This window comes from Macaca fascicularis, chromosome Y, assembly GCF_037993035.2.
Source record: "Macaca fascicularis isolate 582-1 chromosome Y, T2T-MFA8v1.1".
NCBI classification, from domain to species: Eukaryota; Metazoa; Chordata; class Mammalia; order Primates; family Cercopithecidae; genus Macaca; species Macaca fascicularis.
The window spans coordinates 3,685,682-3,696,222 of record NC_132903.1 but is presented as its reverse complement, the minus strand read 5'-3'; the positions used below and the strand labels follow the sequence as shown (position 1 = coordinate 3,696,222).

Below are 10,541 nucleotides of genomic sequence, written 5' to 3'. Positions count from 1 at the left end.
TTATTAATATTTTCTATATTTTTCATATTTCCAGATAGTTCACCCCAATGACACTGGTAATTCTGTTTTGTTTTTTACATGATAAAGAGTTTAGTGTATACCCTTAGGTCTCAGCAAACTCCCTTGGTGATGGTGAGAGAAACTTTCCATCAGTAACAAAAAATGTATGCTGAGGTTTAGATGACATCAGTCGGATTCCTAAGGAATGATGGGATTTGAGAATTCTGGGCAGTGAAAAAACAACAACAAAAAAGAGCCTTACAGTTTCCTCAGAACCATAATTTACATCAAGGGGAACAGAGAGAAGAGAATAAAAGGCCATTAATAAGAATGTCTTCTCACTATATCAGGGGACATGAGGCAATGACTAACAAGAACTGAGACAGCTTATATGTATGGTGTTATTGTGATGGAATGTGTAGCATCACCCATGGCAAGCCACATTCATCTTAGATACAAGGCTATTATCATATCCTCAGGGGAATGTTTATCTCCAGGGTATTGGGTTCATTCCTCCCTCCCAAAACCCTGCTCTGTTCACCCATTCTAATGTCCCTGTTGGCCTCTTCATTGGTCATATCTTGACCACAGATACTACCTAACCAGGCCAACACTCATGTCCTCCTCCTCTTCCTGCTCACAATGAGGTAGTTCACTGGCATTCTCTTAGTATCTCTCTTCTCCTTGGTTTTCAACAACTTTATGTGAATCAAAGATGCCAGATAGTGCTAGACGTTTTTAGAACAAACAAACAAACAAAAAATGGCAGATGTTCTCAGAATTTCCTGCCTTCACTAAGTTTTCTCTTGAACTGCCTCTTTCTCAAAAGGTACTGTCCACTCTCTCTTCTTCCTATCACTAGCAAATATCTTCACCCATGGATCACTCATTTTCTCCCAAGGGTCATGGCTCCAGCCATCTTCATTGCTCTGTGATGCCACCCTTGGAAACATGGTTGAGATCTCACTTCCACCCAGGAACCCATTCTCAGGAGTTTTTCTTCTTTACCGCTTTGTCTCTTTCTTCTGAAATCTATCCTCCCCTGTTTTCCACAGTGTTCTCCTTGCCTCTTCCTGGTAGCAATCATACGTCCCATGTCTATCATTATATTTTATTGTTTTCTCTCCTCCACATACCCATATTTGTAAAAGTTTACACTTGGTCCCTTTCTTTTTCTCTGAGACCTCATCTACTTCTGCTCCATTAAATATCTCCCATACACACATAGCTCCCTGGGTCTTTGGCCTTTCCCTGGTGAGACTCAAATTGTCATTGATCTACTGAATCTGTTTACTTGGATGCCTCTATTTAACTCAAACTCATATTTATTAGCCCCTCACCTCATCTTAGGCCATTTTATGCTGTTGTCACAAATTACCACAGACTGTGTAACTTATAAAGAAAAGAAATTTATTTTCTCCAAGTTCTGGCGTCTGGGAATTCCAAAAACAACGTATCAGGGGTCAGGACTTTTTCTCCTATCCTATAGAATGGTGCCATGAATGCTGGGCCCTCCAGAGGGGAGAAAGGTTATTTCTTCATGTGCCAATGAAACATGGGGGGTTGTGTGGGAGAGAGAAAGACAGAAAGAGGAGAACACACCCCCACACATGCTCTTCTTATAGCTGCTTTAATGCACTCATGAGGTGAAGCTCTCATGACCCAAACACCTCCTCTTAGGCTCCACTTCCCAAAACTGTTGCATTGGAAGTTATGTATCCAACACATGCATTTTGGATGGGACAAAAACCTTCAAACCATAGCATTCCCTTCATCACTATTGTACCACCATTATATGGCATATCTCAAGGAGTCACTATCTTTTTATCCAAGTGATAAATCATGACCATATTTTTTAGCTTCCATGTCCAATCATCATCCTCACGTCAGACCTGGCAAAATGTTCCACCAAGTCTGTGGATAACTTACCTCTCTAATCTTTCCCTTTTTCCTTAGTCCCTCTGCAGTTTCCCTGGTTCAATTCATCATCTCCCTGAAGACTAAGATGGACATTGGTAACTTCTATTCTCTCCTTTGTATTTTCTGTCAGAGAACTCCCCCGCTCCACCCACCACCAAAGTTTTTGTTGAGCACATATCTGCCCTTATAGTGTTACCTTTTCCAAGTCTCCCTTGCAGGTAGTGGCAGCATGTGACCAAGTATATCAATGAACTATGAGAAGAATGGACTGAACCTCTGCTGCCTTTTTTTTCTTTCTTTCCTGAGGGCTAGTTCCTATAGATGTTGTTTGCTGGGCAAGTATAACACTCTTTGGATAGCGAAGACAGCAGTGAGAGCTGGGTTTCCTGAAAAGGCTTTCCTGTGTGTCTACTAACCTACATTGGACCTATATTTAGAAACAACATTATTTCTCATTGGAAGCTTATATCACCATCATGATAATCATCCCCATCACCATCATCATCTCATCACCATCATCACCATCATCACCTTCACCATCACCATCATCATCACCCTCATCACCTCATCGTCAGCATCATCACCATCACCATAATCTTAACCATCACCATCATCATCATCACCATCATGTCATCACCACCACCACCATCACCATAATCACCACCATCATCACCACCACAATCATCACCATCATCATGACTCTCATCACCAACACCATCATCACCAACACCACCATTACCATCACCAGCATGATCATCACCATCATCACCATCTAAATTTCCTACTTTATTTAGATCTCCTTGGTTTTCACCTAATATTCTCTTTCTGTTCCAGCATCTTCCAAGATCTTATGTTACATTTTATCACATCTCTTTATGCTTCTCTTGGATGAGACAATTTCTTAGACATTCCTGGTTTTTGATGACCTTGACAGTCTTGAGGACACAACTTGGTAGGTATTTTCTAGGATATCCCTCAATTAGGATCTGTCAAGATTTTTTTTCACATTCAGATGGCTTACAGGTTTTGGTAAAACCATGGAAGCAAAATGCCATGTTCATTGTACCACATCAAGAATGCCTTCAAGGACCTACCAGTAGGAATTAGAGCAATGAACAGTAAAAGCTGTCATTGGCAGTTTCCAAATTAAGGTCTTTCCTTCTCTCTCTCTCTCTTTTTTTTTTTTTTTGGCTTGTTCAGCCTCTCATTAGCCAATACATTAAGATTGTGGTATATGTCACCACCTAGATTTAACTGCATTTGGAGAATTAATGGAGAGCCTAATGTCATATTTTGGATGCTATGGACTGATATCATAAGTACTAGTGAAGGCACTCATAACTAATAAACTTTTCCTCAATGTCCAAGTTTGACTCAAGTCATATTGTTTTCACATTAACATGAAGGGTAAGCCATGAAGAATAAGAAGAAGAGTTGAAGGAGAAAAAAAGAGAAGGAAAAGAGAAAAAGCAAGAGATGAAGGAAGATGAGGAAAAGCGAAGGAAGAAGAAGAGAAAGAAGAAGGAAAAAGGGAGAAAAGATAAAAATTTAAAAGTCAATCTCTCCATAACGGATTAGACACAAAACTTTGATCCACTGAAGGATAAGTCTGCAAAGAATTGAAGCCCCAAGTGATGTCTTTCACTGCCTCTGAATCACAGCTTGCTTTGCAAAGGGTAAGGATATGAACCCAAGTAGAGATGAGATAAGTTTGTTCTATGTTTTAACTTTTCAACACCATTCCTCCCATGAATGGCAGCATCTCCCCATCATGCACTTGCTTCAATTCCAGGTTGAGGAGTCAGTCTAAGCAAACTTCCCTCATACTTTTTACCATCAGCCCAACCATAGGCAGATTATCTACAGTTATTCATTCAACATTTATCTCATTGGCAAGTCTCCTTCCTGCCTTCCTCCTACCTTGCACAATATTGAACCTCTGCATCTCTATTTCCCAGTTACATTTTGATTTTCCAGCAAGATCCATATACCCAGGCATTGATGTGAGTTGTCAGCAGGTAGTGGGAGCAGAGTAAATGCTAACTGAGGAGCCCCAGCACTTTCTGAAACTGAGTCCCTTTGCTTTCCAAAATGCTTTCATAACCTGTTTTTCATGCCATGGGTTACACACTGCAATTTCCGTCCAGTGGAGATACAGCCGCTTGTATCAGTTGCAAACCAGCTAAAGACACAGAGCCCCAGCTTCTGCAGAAATTGGCTAGGATGCAAGTTAAATTGTCCCAATTTGCTAGTGAATATACAAAAGGAAAAAGTGTTTTCAGGTTGGCAAGTTAGGTGCAAAATATGTCATTTTCTCATTTACATAATTGTTTGGCATGATCAAGTGGAAAATGTAACTATTTTTAAGGTCCTCCTTTTCCATACAATGGTGAGTCTTTAAGGGTACATGTCAGAAAGATCTTTTTAAAAAAAATTTTTAAACAGGTAGTTCAGATTTTCTCCCCTCCCCCAGCCTACTGAAAAAGAATAGGGTGCATGAATTTTGCGAATGTTCTCCCTGGGATTTTGATTTATAGTCCTGGATAAGAACTCTCCGTAAAAGAAGTGGGGTGACAAGGTTAAGGGCTTCTTCCAACACTGAATAAATTAGGATACTATGAAGCTTTAAATTTGGATGGAGTGAAAAAAAACCTGAGATATCCATTAATGTCAATAAATAGCTGCACATTAGGAAAGTAGATACACTCACAAAGTAAATTTTTGTTTCCTGGCATAAATGCATTCACCTCAGAAACAGTCTCTATAGGAGCTGCCAACATGTAGTCCCTGTTGTGTTTATCCAGCCCACTTCCTCCTCCTACTCTCCAAATATCTTTTGCATTACTCTCCTCAACTCACTAAGTGATTTCTGATCATCTCTTTCTGCTCAACTTCAAAAAAGAACATTTTGTATTGGATTATGGTGATCAGAGAATCCGGAAAGACCTTATGGTCTTATAGCACATGTTTGGCATGATTACTAGCAGCACGCAGCCATGATGTTTCTGTAGCTGAATATCTATAGCTACAGACAGAGCTATAGATGACCATACAATCAATGAACTCGCTGCTCAATGCACATAGAGACTAATACCATGACACTGGCTTTTGACAAAAGAAAAGCTTTACTGTGAGTCAGCTGGCAAAGAGACAGGAAGTAATGCTCAAATTTGTGTCTGTGAGCTGGGCTTCAGGTCAGGCTTTATAAGCACAAGGTAATTAGACAAGATCTAATTGGACTTTGCAATGAAGTGATGCCAAAAGGCATGATCTGATTGGATCCTGCAATGGGATGATGCCAAGAGGCACAATCTGATTGGATCCTGCCATAGGTTGATGGCAGGGTTCAATCTGATTGGATCCTGAATCCTGAAATGTGGTATCTGCTTCTTAATTCAGTCCCTACTCCTCAGTTAGGTTTCTCTCAAGTTGCATGCTAGGTTCATCTGGGCACATTCAAGTTACGTGATCCTCAATGTAGGGGTTCATGGCAACTGAAGAACAAATAACAATTTTGTTAAATGAAAGTTAAGCCAGATTTGTCTGATGCAGTGTATATATATATACACATATGTATATATACACCCACAAACATGTAATATGTACACACACACGTATATACACATATGTATATACACATACTATATATACATATAGTTTCAGGTTACTTAATTGATCACCTCTTAGATGTCATTTTTTAAGTTCACAAACCATAAAAAATGATAAACTCTGTAAGGATGTCCACTGAAAGAGACAACACCTTTAGCTCTTAGATATTGGGAATAGCATAAATTTTATATAAGTTTAATAAAGAAACAGAATAACACGGACTGTACTACCGTTACTAGAAAACCAAAGAGATCAAAGAAGTAGAGTGAAAGAATGTTATCTGGACATCCACCAAGGGTGGCCAACATCTAGTTGACTCAGAACTTAGAGGTTCATTGCTGAATACACCCTGTGATGAGGACATTCAATACTAAAACCAAAAAAGCCACAGGCAAACCATTGTAAGCTGGCCACCATACTTATTCTTCCAGTCAAGATGGAGTAACGTAAATAGAGTTTTCCCTCCAGCCTCAAATGACCAAAAAGTAAAGAGTTAACTATTTAAGGGAGCAACATTTTCAGGACTGGATACCAGGTAGTTAAGGACAGTAATTCTCAAAAGAAGATTAATTTTAAAAACAAAGGGAAAATAAATAAATTTTCAAAAGAGAGAAAATAAAAGGACAGTGATTCTCTAGAAGCAGAAAACCAAAGACCTATGGTGGTCCCAGCTCACTGCCTTGAGAGCATTTCCAGGCTATGACTGGAAGGCAGAAACTAAGAGAAGCCTGCAAAACTCCCTGAGTTGAGGAGACGGAGCTGAGGGAACAGCCCAAGCATAAATCAACCTACTAGAAAGCATCTTGCCATCAGAATTGTCAAAACATCAAAGCAGCATACCTTTGAGATAAGAGATTCTGGAAATTTTCAAACACAGTTGGGTCAACTCTTGCTTCTATCGCTTGAAACCCCAATGTAAGATGTTTGGAGTGTGCATCGGGCTGTTTTCTATTTAATGCAAAACCTTGAGCCAGCTCAAACACTGTCCGATTTACACTATTGAGTTTTAAATGACTTCTTTTAACAAGTTAGATATATTATGCAATATTCCATCTAATATTTTGAGGGGAACAAAAGATTGCAAACAAAATTTGATAGACTTTTAAAAAAATCATCATAGGCCAGGCACGGTGGCTCACACCCGTAATCCCAGCACTCTGGGATGCCAAGGTGGGAAGATTGCTTGAGCCCAGGAGTTCAAGACCAGCCTAGGCAACATAGTGAGACCTCATCTCAAAAAACTAAATAAATAAAAAATTAAAATTTAACAAAATCTTCATAATTCTATCCTGAAAAGATAAACATCAAACCCGGCATATTATGAGTAAGTCATCTGTTAAACAACTTAGTAGAGTACCAGTTAAATGGAAAACTAGGTTTATACTAAGATAATCCAATTATAGTTCATGTTTGCTTTTTCATGTTGGGTTGTTTCAAAAGAAAGACATTTTTGCATAAAACATCGAGATAATTACAGTTAATCTGAATTTATCATCTTTGATTTTGCTTGTAGATAACAATATTTATTTTTGTTTAATTTCTGTAAGCCTCAGTCTATAAACAGAGATGATACCTTCAAGACACCCACCTGTGAATTAAAATTATTTGCTTTAACAAGACTAAGCAGAAGAAGAACTTAGTGTATGCTATAGTGGTATTAACTATCATGTAACAAAATTGTGATTTGTTCTTCAGTTACTGTGAACCCCCACACTGAAGATCATTTAACTGGTATAGCATATGCTATAATGATATCCTTTAGTGTTATTTCTTACTATTGGGGTTTCTTTGCACTCAATTTATTTGGGATTTAGAAAATGTAGCCTTAGCTCTCCATGCTTAGGAAGACAGAAAGCCTTCACATTCTCTGTATCTATAACAAAGATGTGTATTTCAAGCATCTAGATGCTTTTCTGCAACAACAACAAAAAATAATCTCAATGGGTTATCCAGACTGCCTTTATGTTCACCAAACTGTTAGGCTATCCAAGATTAAAACTCCCCCAGCCCGTTAACCTCACCCATTTTTTTCTAACTACAACACAAGCAACTCTTTCATGACATCACGAAATAGCATACACATGTGGTCACCATTACTGATGTATATTTCCTGGCTGGGTGCAAGATGAGGCACTGTTTGCATGGTATCCCTTAAGCAAAATACCATCTTCCATGTGCAGACATCTGCCTGCCCAAATGTGGGTGTGCAGGCAGTATATGCTGAGAAAAAAATCTGTTATAAACTGTCAGAAGAAAACCAGACAAACTGCAGACCTCAACAGCCTGCCACCCTTAGGCAGCCATTTCTACAAGAAATTATGTGAAGATTTTCCTAAGCCCAAGAGCTGTTGTAGACAGGCACGGTTTTCACACATTGCATCATTGTTCCCCAGTTGGGAATTCACTCTGTCTCAATCCCATTTTAATGTCCCCAGCAGGTATATCAAGGCTATGATTTCTCTCTAATTATCATCAAATCACCAAATTACAGTAAACAAAAGTCAGATCATGCTCTGAAGAGGCTTCTTCATCTACAGCATGTTATTCTTTGAAAGTAGAGGGTTTTTTTAAAAAAACAAAAAGAATATACAAAATGATGCATGCTAGTTTTTTCAGAGAACTTAAAATACATGGTTGCCCTGAAGGAAATGGTCACATTTTTCATTTCTGTCAGTACCTGTCAAGATTAAACTTCCTAGTTGGCGACTGGAAGATAAGATCAGAGCAGGAATACAAACAAAGAGAACACAGGCTACTCAGATATTTCTAATCACAGTAAGAAATGGCCTCTGGAATGGAACTCTATTTTTAAAGACTAAATTTCAAGGAAAAAACCTCCACCAGTCATGTCTCTTTTTTTTTCATGCCCGAAACCATGGGATTTCTCAGATCTCAGTCTGTAACTGTCTTACTCAGGTTGGGCCTCCATAACAAAATACAGTATACCAAGTGGCTTATAAGCAGTAGACATTAATTGCCCACAGTTCTGGACTCTGGAAGTTCAAGATCAAGACAAGGCAGATTTACTGTATGGTATGGACTTCCTTTCTGGTTTGTAGACAGTCCTTCTCACTGTGTTCTTACATAGTGGAAGGGGCGAGGGAGCTCCCTGAGGTCCCTTTTATAAGGGCACTGATTTCACCTATAAGGCTCCATCCCCATGACCTTATCAACTCCCCAAAGTCCCAATTTCTAATACTATAACCTTGGGGATTAGGATAATGTTGGAGAATACATGAACATTTGGGCTACAGTATTAGTAAAGGCTACAGTCATGTATCACTTAACAACAGAGATTCATTCTGATAACTATGTCCCTAGGTGACTTTGTCATTGTGTGAACATTATAGAATGCACTTTCACAAGCCTAGATGGTCTAGCCTACTACACACCTAGGCTATATGGTCTAGCCTGTGGCTCCTGGGCCACAAACCTGTATAGCAGGTTACTGTACTGAATATTGCAGGCAATTGTAACACAATGGTAAATATTTCTGTATCTAAATTCATCCAAACATTAAAATGTACAGTAAAAATATAGTACAAAAAATTTAAAAATGGTACATTAGTATAGGGCAGATTCATTATAATTTTAAGGAATGACTGTCATATATGTAATACATATATCCAGGAGTTGGAGGCTGCAGTGAGCTATGATTGTGCCGCTGCGCTGCAGCCTGGGTGACAGAGGAAAATCCTGTCAAAAGGAAAGGAAAGAAAAGAGGAGAAGAGAGGAAGGGAAGGGAGGGGAAGGGAGGGGACAGGAAGGGAGGACAAGGGAGGGGAAGGGAGGGGAGGAGGGGGAGGCAAAAGGAAGATGGATGGGGAGGTGAGGGGAGGGGAAGGGAGGAAAGGGTGTTAGTATTAGATAATTGACAGAGAATAGGAAACCAGGAGAGAATAATTTGGAGTGGGAAAAAAAGGGAGAGAGTAGATACAAATGCTGTTTGAAAACAGCAAATCAGACAGTTTCTCCTCACAGCCAACTTGTAGATAAAATAGCATCCCCTTGCTCTTGTGGATGTAATGACAATTCCCACTCAGCAGGTGTTCCACTATTATGACATTAGATCTGGTAAAATGCCAGGGCTGTTTGCCTGTTGCCATAATTAAGTAGCCATTGACACTTGACTAAGAATTAATAAATTAGTAAACTGTCAGTAAGTGGGTTGTCAGGTTTGAAAACCTGGCTGATTTACTTCCAAGAAGGACAAACAGCCTACGTCCGTAGAGAGCCTGGGATTACCAGATGTTTATCTGCTAAAGGAGAAGGCAGACTCCAAAAAGGGGTTAACAGGAAGCTGAACACAAGTCTCTCTCACATCAAGATTTTCCAGAGCACAGACTGACTCCACAGTAAAAACCAGTGACTTCTGAAGAGGGATTCTGAATCATATTTTTCCCCAAAGATTTGGAAGTCACTTTTTCATGTGTCATCCTCACTCGTCCTCACTTGTTGGGGACCTGTGTGTGTGGCTTCATGATTGATTGCCTTATGCAAACTCTAATTTTGTACACAAGTCTACGCTGTTTATTCTACACAGGTGGTCCAATTCCCCATTTATTTGCCCCTTTTTCTGCCATGCTGTTATCCCTTAAAATGAGTATTCCTTTTTTTTTTAGCCAAGTTGGGATGAACAAGGGGTTACTTTGTCCCTGGTGATATGAGATGGGCACCACCAACCAGATGCCACTCTACCCAGGTCAGGGACATAAAATGAGCTTCTTAGGGCAAATTAGAAGGGCACTCAAGGAGAGTCAGTGATAGGGTTTAGATCTGTGTTCCCACCAAATTTATGTCAAATTGTATTCCCCAGTTTTGGAGGTGGGGCCTGGAGAGAGGTGATTGGATCGTAGGGGTGGGTCCTTCATGAACGGTTTAACACCCTTTGCTCAGTTCGATTCTCATCATACTGAGTGACTGAGTAAGTAATCACAAAGTCTTTGGATAGTTCAGAAGTATGTAGCACCTCCATCATGTCTTCCTCTCTCTTCTTCCTGCTCTAGTCATAT

The 10,541-nt window shown here is 39.6% G+C and overlaps 1 pseudogene; it reads right to left on the bottom strand.

The window, feature by feature from the left end:
* Positions 1–10,089: 10,089 nt before the first annotated feature.
* Positions 10,090–10,241, bottom strand: LOC141409590 (small nucleolar RNA SNORA48; annotated as a pseudogene).
* Positions 10,242–10,541: the final 300 nt, after the last annotated feature.